Source organism: Bos indicus, chromosome 3 (genome assembly GCF_029378745.1).
Source record: "Bos indicus isolate NIAB-ARS_2022 breed Sahiwal x Tharparkar chromosome 3, NIAB-ARS_B.indTharparkar_mat_pri_1.0, whole genome shotgun sequence".
NCBI classification, from domain to species: domain Eukaryota; kingdom Metazoa; phylum Chordata; class Mammalia; order Artiodactyla; family Bovidae; genus Bos; species Bos indicus.
Window position 1 is genome coordinate 43,040,227 of NC_091762.1, and position 13,246 is coordinate 43,053,472.

Consider the following 13,246-nt stretch of genomic DNA (forward strand, 5'->3'; position numbering starts at 1 on the left):
CGGATAGAGGAGACTGGCAGGCTATAGCCCATGGGGTTTCAAAAGAATAGGACACAACTTAGCAACTAAACAACAAGAAACATGAAGAAAAAAGAAGTAGTCAGGAGTAAGGACACCTGGGTTTTGCCTCTATAAATAAAAGTGTAATCTAGAGACTGAGACTTTACTTCCAGGGTCCAAGATTTTTCATCTGCAAAACAGAAAGGGGCAGGATACATGGCTTACAAAGTCCTTCCCTTTCATCATTATGATTTCTAGGCTAAAAATGAGTAGCTAAAGAACCATAGACATGCTGGCCAAATATTTGCTTGCCCAGGTTTTATGAGTCTAAGTAAACCAACACAGGTCATTTTGCAAGGCACGTATTTCTTTGCAGGAACCTCATGGAAATCTTATCTCATGGCATTTTAAAAAATGGACGCTATTGCTTTTTTATGCCTTAAACAAACTTTCAGCTGTTGGCTGAGGCTCTGGGCTCTTGTATTTACTCTGCATGTCCCAATGTTTGTACTTGAACTTCTGGAAATAAACATGTCTCTTTCCTCTCCACAGCTAAGGTTGGTGACAAAACGAATAGATGAATAGTGAAAATGTTAGTGGCTCAGTTGTGTCTGGCTCTTTGTGACCCCATGGACTGTAGCTCATTAGGCTCCTCTGTCTATGAAATTCTCCAGGCAAGAATACTGGAGTGGGTTGCCATTCTCTTCTCCAGGGGATCTTCCCAACCCAGGGATCGAACCCAGTCTCCTGCATTACAGGCAGATTCTTTACCATCTGAACCACCAGGGAAGGAACAGATTGCCCGCTATGTGCCAAGCACTGTTCTAGATCCTCGAGAATACAGTGATGACAAAGCAAATGATATCCCTGCTTGCTTTCATGAAGTCCACATTCTAGTAGAACTAAACAAAAAATATGAAGAGAAGTGAACTAGCAGAGGGAAAGTGTGAAAAGACAGAGAAACAAAGCAAACCCCAGGTGAAAGTTGCAAAGTGTTTGAAAAAGAGGGTGGTGAGTGTCTTTCAGAAATCCCTCCTCCCATTTTCTTTTATCTATTATAAAAAGGTGTGAGTAGCCTGAGATATAGAATATGGTGTGAAATGAACATCTTAAGAAATCACATTCCTAAAACAGTCACTGATTTTGCCCCAAGCAGGTTTAGCTTCAGCAGTGCAAATTCTGCATGGTGTAATGTTGGAATGAACAAAGTTCAGGGTTTGCCAGGTATGGACAATGGAGAAAAATAAGGACACAGGAGGTGAGGGTTAATCTGGAATACCGTATATGGTAGCAATAAGACAGAATCAAAGAACTATTAAATCTGGATTGTAGAACAGTAAGTGAACTGAAGAAAACATAAGTAGTTAGTGGTCAGAAAATAGGAATCTGGAGACTTCCCTGGAGGTGCAGTGGTTGAGACTTTGCCTTCTAATATAGGGGATGAGATTTCAATCTTTGGTCAGGGAGCTGAGATCTGACATGCCTTAGGGTCAAAAACATAAACATAATCATAGAACACATGCAGTATTGTAACAAATTCAATAAAGATTTAAAAAAATGGTCCACATCAAAAAAAGTTTAAAAAAAAAGAAAAGGGAATCTTGATACCAAAATTACAATTAGGAATAGTTTGGGTGATGACATTTTAGAGAATGACTATGAGAGGGAATGACTAAGGTTTGACACAGGCAGTGATTGTTATGAGCAAAGAGGTCAAAGAATTTAGAGGTCAGGTTCATGAAGGTATTTGAGCTATTAAGTTAAAAGTAGGAGTAATGGAGAGGAAGAGATTGAATCACATGTCAAAATAATTAATGAATAAAGTAGGGTCATCAGAAGTTATGGACCTTAAAGAAGATGGACTCTGAAAGGTAGTGGAGAAGACCAATGCTTGAGAATTGGCACTGAGAAGAAGAAAGATCCTTAATCTCAACTTAAGTTCAGTGGCATATCTTGCTCACCATAGGTCAGGACTCCAATGGAAAGAGTGTTATCAAACCAAGCCAGTTTTATATTGTACTAAAAAGACGAAAGAAAGGCTTAGTGAAGGTAGAGATTATCAGAGAGTTTGTAGATAACTAATCTTAGATTCTAGAGATCACAGTGAAAGTCTTGGAAGACCAATAAATTGGCACAGAATAAGGGAATCATAGGGAACTGGAATGCCAAAGTAGAAAGTCAAGAAATACCTGGAGTAACAGGCAAGTTTGGGCTTGGAGTACAAAATGAAGCAGGGCAAAGTCTAACAGAGTTTTGCCAAGAGAACGCACTGATCATAGCAAACACCCTTTTCCAACAACACAAGCGAAGACTCCACACATGGACATCACCAGATGATCAATACTGAAATCAGATTAATTATATTCTTTGCAGCTGAAGAAGGAAAAGCTCTATACAGTCAGCAAAAACAAAACCCGGAGCTGACTGTGGCTCAGATCATGAACTCCTTACTGCCAAATTCAGACTTAAATTGAAGAACCACTAGGCCATTCAAGTATGACCTAAATCAAATCCTTTATGACTGTACGGTGGAAGTGACAAATAGATTCAGGGGATTAAATCTGATAGACAAAGTACCTTAAGAACTATGGATGGAGGTGTATAACACTGTACAGGAGGCAGTGATCAAAACCATCCCCAAGAAAAGAAATGCAAAAAGGCAAAATGGTTGTCTGAAGAGGCCTTACAAATAGCTGAGAAAAGAAGAGAAGTGAAAGGCAAAGAGGAAAAAGGAAGGTATATACCCATCTGAATGCTGAGTTCCAAAAAATAACAAGGAAAGATAAGAAAGCCTTCCTAGGGGAATAATGCAAAGAAATAGAAGAAAATAATAGAATGGGAAAGACTAGAGATCTCTTCAAGAAAATTAGAGATACCAAGGGAACATTTCATGCAAGATGGGCACAATAAAGGACAGAAATGGTATGGACCTAATGGAAACAAAAGATATTTAGAAGAGGTGGCAAGAATACACAGAAGAACTACACAAAAAAGATCTTAATGATACAGATAACCATGATGGGGTGATCACTCACCTAGAACCAGACATCTAGGAGTGTGAAGTTAAGTGGACCTTAGGAAGCATCACTATAAACAAAGCTAGTGGAGTGATGGAATTCCAGCCTAAAAGATGAATTCTGTTAAAGTGCTGCACTCAACATGCCAGCAAATTTGGAAAACTCAGCAGTGCCCAAAGGACTGGAAAAGGTCAGTTTTCATTCCAATTCCAAAGAAAGACAATGCCAAAGAATGTTCAAACTACCACACAATTGCACTCATCTCACACACTAGCAAAGTAATGCTCAAAATTCTCCAAGCTAGGCTTTAACAATACATGAACTGTGAACTTCCAGATGTTTAAGCTGGATTTAGAAAAGGCAGAGGAACCAGAGATCAAATTGCCAACATCTGTTGGATCATAGAAAAAGCAAGAGAACTCCAGAAAAACATCTACTTCTTCATTCACTATGCTAAAGTCTTTGTGTGGATCGCAACAAACTGTGGAAAATCCTTGAAGAGATGGGAATACCAGACCACCTTATCTGCCTCCTGAGAAATCTGTACGCAAGTCAAGAAACAACAGTTAGAACTAGACATGAAACAACAGATTGGTTCCAAATTGTGAAAAGAGTACACCAAGGCTGTGTATTGTTACCCTGCTTAGTTAACTTATATGCAGAGTACATCATGCAAAATGCCAGGCTGGATGAAGCACAAGCTGGAATCAAGATTGCAAGGAGAAATATCAATAACCTCAGATAAGTAGATGACACCACCCTTATGGCAGAAAGCAAAGAGGAACTAAAGAGCCTCTTGATGAAGGCGAAAGAGGAGAGTGAAAAAGTTGGCTTAAAACTCAACATTCAAAAAACAAAGATCATGGCATCTGGTCCCATCACTTCATGGCAAATAGATGGGGAATCAATGAGAAAATGCCAGACTGTATTTTCTTGGGCTCCAAAATCATTGCAGATAGTGACTGCAGCCATGAAATTAAAAGATGCTTCCTTCTTGAAAGAAAAGATATGACCAACCTAAATAGCATATTAAAAAGCAGAGACATTACTTTGCTGACAAAGGTACATCTAGTCAAAGCTATTGTTTTTCCAATAATCAGGTATGGATGTGAGAATTGGACCATAAGAAGGCTGAGCATTGAAGAATTGTTGCTTTTGAATTGTGCTGTTGGAGAAGACTCTTGAGAGTCCCTTGGACTGCAAAGAGATCAAACCTGTCCATCCTAAAGGAAATCAACCCTGAATACTCACTGGAAGGACTAATGCTGAAGCTGAAGCTCCAGTACTTTGGCCACTTGATGCAAAATGCCAACTCATTAGAAAGGACCTGATGCTGGGAAAGATTGAAGGCAGGAGAAGAAGGGGACAACAGAAGATGAGGTGGTTGGGTGGCATCACTGACTCAGTGAACATGAGTTTGAGCAGGCTCCAGGAGATGGTGAAGGATAGGGAAGCCTGGAATGCTGCAGTCCATGGGGTTGCAAAGAGTCAGACAAGACTGAGGGACTGAACAACAACAACAAAGAAATGCACAGAGTTATTGATATTGAAGCTTGGAGTTATTAAGAAGGACATAAAAAGAGATGGGATTCATCTTGGTGATCTCTTAGTGGAAGGTCTATGATCAGACCTGATTATCACCATCTTCTGGATTTGGTTTCATCTTTTGGATTTGGCACTAACCTGGTGGGCTGCAGTCCATGGGGTCGCTAAGAGTTGGACACAACTGAGCACCTTCACTTTCTCTTTTCACTTTCATGCATTGGAGGAGGAAATGGCAGCCCACTCAAGTGTTCTTGCCTGGAGAATCCCAGGGACGGCGGGGCCTGGTGGGCTGTCGGTGGGCTGCCGTCTATGGGGTCGCACAGAGTCGGACACGACTGAAGTGACTTAGCAGCAGCAGTGGTAAGACTAAGATGAGCAGGGGAGTGGTGATCTTTCCAGGAGGTCACTGAACTTTGGAAGAAGAGCAGAATGGAATAATGAGGTCTTAACAGGAATAATCGGAGAAGGCAATGGCACCTTCTCCAGTGCTCTTGCCTGGAGAATCCCAGGGACGGGGCATCCTGGTGGGCTGCCATCTATGGGGTCGCACAGAGTCGGACACGACTGAAGTGACTCAGCAGCAACAGGAATAATGCGATAGTTTTCCTTTAAATCCTATAGCAGAATCAAAAGATTGGTACAGCCACTGAAGAAAGCAGTATGGGAGGTTCCTTAAAAAACTAAAAATAAAACTACTGTATGATCCAGCAATCCCACTCCTGGCCATATATCTGAAGAAATACGTGGTTCAAAAGAATATATGCATTCCAATGTTCATTGCAGCACTGTTTATAATAGCCAAAACATGGAAGCAACCTAAATGTCTGTCAACAGATGAATGAATAATGAAGATGTGGTACATATATACAATTGAATACTACTCAGACCTTGGAATGAAAGAGCTCATAAAGTATAAAATAGTGTAAATAAGAAAAAAAACTATACCTAAACATCTCATAATAAAATATTAAAAATTAAGTAAGGAAAAAATCTAAAATATTGTTGGGACAAACCACAGATCACCTATAAAGAAGTAAGTATAAAGGTAACATCAGATTTTCTAACAGTAACTGGAATGTAAGAAAACAACAGATATTATTTTGAAAGAAAAGAACTTCACTTTTGTACTTTCACAATCAACTAAGCTATTATTGAAATGTGATTGAAAAATACATTTCTTTTTGGGCATATTAGGTCTCACAAGTTTACTATGCAAGAACCTTTTTTGAAAAAAAACAAAACAAAAAATCAAAAACCTTTTGGAGGCACTTGCCTGGCAGTTCAGTGACTTAGACTCTGAACTCCCAAAACAGGGGGCCCAGGTTCAATTCCTGGTCAGGGAATTAGATCTTGACTATGGAGACAAAGAACCCATGTGTCCCAACTAAGACCTGGTATAGCCAAATAAATAAACAAAAATTTAAAAACTAAACAACAACAACAAAAATAATAAACCTTTTGGAGAAAGTGATTTAGCAAAATCAGCAAAAAGTTCAGAAGGAAGCTATAGATTACATAGTGCTTCAGTTACCCAGTACTGTATACCAAATCACCCCAAAACTTAGTGGTTTAAAGCAGTAGCCTTTCTTTTGCTCGCTAATCTGCAAATTAGGCGAGCAGACTCTCTCTGCCTGCTTCCCACCACCGCTTATCAGTATGGCTCAAAGGCTGGTATTGAGTATGATCTGAAGATTCACTCTCTCATGTGTCTGGCACCTGGACCGAGGAAACTCAAACCCCTAACAACTAGAGCAGCTGGAACTCCTTCAGTATCTCAAATGTAGACTCTCCATGTAATCTTTCCAGCACACGTGCTTCAAGGTAGTCAAACATATAACATATCAACTCAGGACTCCCAAGGCATGCGCCTCAAGAGAATAAGCCAAGTGGAAGTTGTACTGCTTTCTAACCTAGACTATTCAATTCTTCTGTCAAGAACTGTGATGAGTATGAGAGTTTCCATTGCTTACAAGCTAACAGGTTAGCCTGCCACATTTTCGTGAACGCTGGCAGAAGGCACAAGACTCCTAGGTCAAAGACAAAGGACAGTTCATTAATTGCAGTAAAAGCAGTAGATGGAGAATAAGCATTCTCTCCCACCAACGCCTTGAGGCCCGGTTTCACAGGGTGTTGCATAGAGGGTCAAGCTCCTCACACACTGCGTTGCGTTTCTAGAACAGGAGCATTGAGCTTAGGAAATCCAAATATATTTTACTGCAATAAACATGTTTATACTTCACTCTGGAGAGAGACACTCTCTATTTTAAGACTTTAAGCAAATCTGTTCTTTGCCCCAGAGGGAGATATTATCTTCTAGGTCAGTTTATTACCTAAATATCCTTCAAAAGTTAGTGTAGAACAAATATGGTCAGTGCCTCTGCTTGGAAGACGTGAGGAAGTGCAACAGACCCATAGAGAATTCTCTCTCAAGAGTCTCATTTCTACTACATTCTATTTGTTAGAAGGATAAACATTTACTGAGAGATTGAGGCACAAGGACTTTTGCTTTCAACAAAGATAGAGTAACAAAGGCCAGCTTTACTCTCTAGTCTGAAGCCGAAAACTGGACAAAATATATGAACAATGGATTTCAAGACATTTGAATTAGAAAATGAGTGATGGTAACCCCCGAGAAATGGAAAACAAACAAGTAAACTCTATGATTCCTCCCATTACTGACTTGAGAGAGTTTTTGGACCGAGTCGGGGGGAGAGTGATCACAGAGCTCAGAAATTCCCTGAGGCCAAGCTGAGAGTCTGGGGAGATCAAGGTGGTTAGAGTTCTCAGGGCAGAGTACAGGGGAGGAGAGAGCTATACCCAGAGATAGAAACACTGGGCTAATAAACTTACTAAAAATTATTGTTGCTCTTTAAAAAAAAACGGCTGCACTGGGCCTTTGCTGGTTGTGGCACGTGGGCTTCGTTGCCCCACAGCATGTAGGATCTTGGCTCCTTGGCCAGGATTGAACCCAAGTCCCTTGCATTGAAAGGCAAATTCTTAATCACTGAACCACCAGGGAAGCTCCTTTAAAAAAATTTTTTTAAGTTATTGCTATCTTTAAAAAAAGAACCAAAACAAACAAACAAAAAATCCAATGCTCAAGATCATTTCCATCAACCCAGAACTAAAACTGCGGAAAATAATAACAGGCAAAAGTTAGAGACAGGGGACAAAAAGGAATTTTTTAAAGGAGATTAAAATGTGTTAAGATGTTTGTCTGCTTGTATAGAAGGGAAATACGAAGGGTAATAAATTGATAGAAGAAAGTTTGTGTAAGAAAACCATTCAAAAAGAAAAATAGAATATAATTTTTAAATAACCAGAGTATAATTTGATACACCCAAACAGAGGCAGAAGAGGATTATTTGTAAGAAAAACAAGGTGTTTAGAATATATTAAACGAGCTAGAAATGTTTTAATATGAGTAGTTAAAATAAAACATATGGATAAACTTAATGATCAAAAGAGGAGAGTCTTAGCTTATGTTCTCAAAACCAAGACCAGGAGTAAGTAGTTTACAAGAATCAACCAGCTATAAGAAAAAGATAAAGAAAGTTAAAACTAAAGGGAGAAAAGAAAAATATGAACCAAAAGAAAGCCAGGATAGTAATTTTAATATCAAAATGCACTTGAAAATAAAAACATCCTAAGTGTGGAAGAGGGGTGTTCTCTAGTGCTGAGAAAATGAATAATAGTTCAAGAAGCTGCTACTGGTAATTGGAAATACTGACTCATGTCTCAGAAAGTGTTATGTGAAGCAGAAATTTTCTTGAGAATTAAAATTAATTAGCTATCATTAAAACATCATGGAGTTTGATATCAATTCAAATTGCCCTCATCTCTATTAAGTTCCAGTTTCCTTCTCTATTTACTAGCTTTGCTCCTTTCAACAAGTCACTTATCTTTTTTTGGTCAGTATCCTCCTCTCAACAACAGGATACACAATATCTAGCTAACCAACTGTGTGACTTTAAGTTTGTCTCTCTGATTCTCAACTTCCAATTTCTAAAGTAGATATTTAAAAATACCTGCTATGCCAAACCAGGTTGGTAAGAGAAAGTGAATGTAAAGGGTTTGGTGAAATGTAATGTCCTATAGATATTACTGTTGTTTTTACCATTATAGCAGCAAATTTCTCGCTGTTCAAAAATTAGAACATGGCTTCCCAGGTGGCACAGTGGTAAAGAAACTGCCTGCCAATACAGGAAATCAAATGACTTGGCTTCGATCCCTGGGTAGGGAAGATCCCCTGGAGAAGGAAATGGCAACTCACTTTAGTATTCTTGCCTGGAAAATTCCATGGACAGAAGAGGAGCCTGGTGGGCCACAGTCCTTGGGGTCAAAAAGAGTCGAACACAACTGAGCACACACAAACACATCATTACAGCAGCAATTTGCTCACCGTTCAGCTGTTCAACTGTATTTGCTCATTGAAACAGCTGTACTGTTTCAAAAATTAGAACATGGCTTCCCATGTGGCGCAGAGGTAAAGAATCCGCCTGCCAATACAGGAGACCCAAGAGACTCAGGTTTGATCTCTGGGTAGGGAAGAAAATGGCAACTCACTCTAGTATTCTTGTCTGGAAAATTCCATGGAGAGAAGAGAAGCCTGGTGGGCTACAGTCCATGGGGTCATAAAGAATCGAACACGGCTGAGTGTGCACACACACACACTTCATTATAACAATTCACTCACTGTTCAGCTGTACTGTTTGAAAAATTAGAACATGTCAATATAATAATATTATCATGTATGTACACAGAATGCACATATTTTCACACTATTTTTCACCACCCAATTAGGTATTGCTATTCCCACTGTAAGACAATGACACTAATTCAGAAAGGTCACAGAACTGGACAAGGATCATTCAGCTAGAAACCTACAGGGCGTGTATTGAATTCATATCTTTTGGACACCACTGTTAAAATGTGGCACTCTATTTGCCAAGTAAAATACACATAACAAGCATTCTAATCAAACATTGAAGAGACACTCTGGAATGAGTTAAAACTAGTAAAGGAAATGGCCCCTTAGTCCTTAAAGAGGTGTAGAGGCATAAGGAAGTAATTAGAGAAGTAGTCAGCTTTCAAAGCACCTCAGAGCATGAGAGAAACCAGTGTCATAAATGCAGTGAGGCATCTAGTTCTCTGGGTCTTCAGCCAATGGAAGTCAAGAATGGCACAGAAAGCCCTCATACTGTCAACTATTCCACACAATGCTCTATTTCAGGGTAAATATAGGGATCATTTCTTCTACACATGGCATTTTCTCAGAAAGCACAAAATGAAACCAGCTGCTGAAACAAAGGAATGACCTTTCTTAGCAGCAGCTGAATGTCCTGGATTCTTTTCTTCCCTCAGTAGTCAACAAGATCCAGGAATTCACTGCCTTTCTAGGCAGGGAAGAGCAATCCATGGATGAGCAATGGAGACAAGAAGGGAGGAAGAGTCTCATTGGTGGAGTTGTTTGGGAGACACCCAAGTTGTCTGTCAAGTACTTTCTCAGTGTTAGTGAAAGGTGAGACTGGGTTAAAATTGTGAGGAAGCCACTGTAAGTCCTCTCCCCTCCCCCAGTCCATATTTCAGAATCTTCTTGGTGGGAAAGCCCCATTTCCCTTTCCCCACACTAGCCAGCTTTCTCCTACTTCCTCATTGTTCTGATTACAAATCTGTTTTTAAGCGTTTACACCTAGGGGTAAGAACAAAAAGCATTTGCTCTGGGCATACTTGCTCTTCAAGCTTCATCTCCAGTCATTGACTGAGGGAGTCAGTCACCTCATTGAGGCAATTTTGAGGAGAAAAGAGGAGAAGCTCTGGATGGAAGAAGCAGAGAGTCCCTCCATGCCTGTGAAATCTCAGAGCTGAGGTGCAGGCTTACTCCTAAGACGGCAGGGCAAAGCAGTGGGCAATTCCCTTTCCACTTTCCAGCTACAAGCTCCATATTGCACTATTTACTAACTAAAGATTTTGAGGAAGGAAATTTTGTGGCTACCTTGTCAGTGAGGGAGAAAAAATTCCACCAGGGGTAAGTGGGCTGTTTTATGAACCACAAAGAGGAAATTAAAATCCTTTCTCATCACTTCTTGGTATTTTGGCTAGAATCAAGTGTAGTTTCTGTTCTTATCAGTTTAATATCTTCTCCCACTGAAAAATGTGGCTCTGCTATGTTGGGGCCAGGAGTAATTAAACCAGTGTTAGGAGGAAAGAAAGTGAAGTCACTCAGTCGTGTCTGACTCTTTGTAGCCCCATGGACACCGGGCTCCTCCGTCCATGGGATTTTCTAGGCAAGAGTAACTGGAGTGGGTTGCCATTTCCTTCTCCAGGGAATCTTCCTGACCCAGTGATCAAACTCAGGTCTGCTGCATTGTAAACAGACGCTTTACCGTCTGAGCCACCAGGGAAAACAAACACAAATTACGAGATTTTCTAATCAAATAATGTAGCTTCCCAGGTGGCTCAGTGGTAAAGAATCCGCCTACAATGCAGGAGACTCAGGTTCGATCCCTGGATGGGGAAGATCCCCTGGAGGAGAAGATGGCAATCCACTCCAGTATTCTTCCCTGGAGAATCCCATGGATAGAGGAGCCTGGTGGGCTACAGTCCATGGGATTGAAAAAGGGTTGTACACAATTTAGCGACTAAACAACAATTAAATAACACACTTCAACCTTTGATTTTCCAGCATAAACTAAGGCTTGAGAATAAATGTGGTCTTAGGTTTTTTGCCTTTAACCGTAAAAGTTATCTGCATTATGAACTTCTCAGAGGAAACTAGTTAACCAGAGCCTAACCTGCTGGGGTATTATCAGAGTTGAACTGATCTGAGGGAAGAACATTATCTAATTACAGTCACCTCTAGCCTTCCATGTAAATATAGGAAAATACTCAACCCCAACCTGTTCTAGTCATTCTGTCTGGCCTAAGGCAGGGAGGGAAAAATGACAAACACTTCTGAAGTTCCCACTCGAGGCACAGGCTCATTAAAAGACTGAGACCTAGTCAGAGACTTCAGAACACTTCCCTTTCCCCCACACCTCACCACCATACTGTGAATGGTGCTTTGACAGCATTTCCTCTCACCTGGTACATCATGTCTAGCTACCAGGATACAGCAAGGATGTGGAGCCACGGGAGCTCTCATATATTACTGGGGGGAATACAAAATAGCACAGCCACTTTGGAAGACAATTTTGGAGTTTCTTACAAAATTAAATATACTCTTACCATACGACCCAGCAATCACTCTCCTAGGTATTTTCTTAAATGAGTTGAAAATTTTGTTCATTGTTGTTCAGTCACTAAGTCATGTCTGACTCTGTGACTCCACAGACTGCAGCATGCCAGGCTCTCCTGTCCTTCGATATCTCCCAGAGCTTGCTCCAATTCTTGTCCATTGAGTCAGTGATGCTATCCATCTCATCATTTGCTGCCCTCTTGTCTCTTTGCCTTCAGTCTTTCCCAGCATCAGGGTCTTTTCAAATGAGTCGGCTCTTTGCATCAGGTGGCCAAAGTATTGGAACTTCAGCTTCGACACCAGTCCTTCCAATGAATATTCAGGGATGATTTCCTTTAGGATTGACTGGTTTGATCTCCTTGCTGTCCAAGGGACTCTCAAGAGTGCTCTCCAGCACCACAATTTGAAAGCATCAATTCTTTGGTACTCAGCCTTCTTTACTGTCCAACTCTCACATCTTTACATGACTGCTGGAAAAACCACAGTTTTGACTATAAGGACCTTTTTTGGCAAAGTGATGTTGAAAACTTATGTCCACACAAAATCCCGCCAAGGGATAGTCATAGTGAAACAGTAAGACCCTATGGTCCTTTCCCACTATGTCCTCTGCCTGACTGTGGGAAAACCTTAAATCAAAGAAATGAGAAAATGCAAAAACAAAGGCAAACAGTCCAATAAGACTAAATAATAATAGTTGAGTCATTGAAAGTGAAGGACAGTGAAAGTGTTAGTCACTCAGTCACATCCAACTCTTTGTGACCTCATAGCCCATTATACTCCTCTGTTCATAGAATTCTCCAGGCAGGAATACCAGAGTAGGTAGCCATTCCCTTTTCCAGAGGATCTTCCTGACCCTGCGATTGAACTAGGGTCTCCTGCATTGCAGGCAGATTCTTTATTGTCTGAGCCACTAGGGAAGCCCAGTTTAGTCATTAAGCATAGTCAAGAATCTTTAGTTCCTTCTCAAGGACTATAGATAATATTCTAAGCCATGTCCTGTGAGTTTTCTTATAGATACTGAAACTCCTACCATGTAGAAGTTAACTACATGATGACCAGACCGTAGCCATTAAATAAACTGTCACAATTCCCAGAATTGGCCTCAAAGGAATAGGAACACATCAACCCTGGAACTGAAGATTGACATGTCCATTATCAACATCCCCCATCAGAATGGTACATTTTTAACCTCAGATGAGGTTATTACTATATTGACATCTCATAATTATCCAAAGTCCTAAGGGCTCACTCTTGATGTTGTACATTCAATGGGTTTGGATGAATGCATAATAATATATCTTGTTGTTGTTTAGTTGCTACGTCATCCCTGACTCTTGTTACTCCATGGACTTTACCCTGCCAGGATCCTCTGTCCATGGGATTTTCCATGCAAGAATATTTGATTGTGTTGCCATTTCCTTCTCCAAGCAATCTTCCTGACCTAGAG

General features: G+C 40.4%; 1 pseudogene; it reads left to right on the forward strand.

The window, feature by feature from the left end:
- The first annotated feature begins 10,640 nt into the window (after nucleotides 1-10,640).
- Nucleotides 10,641-10,847, forward strand: LOC139182428 (U2 spliceosomal RNA; annotated as a pseudogene).
- Nucleotides 10,848-13,246: the final 2,399 nt, after the last annotated feature.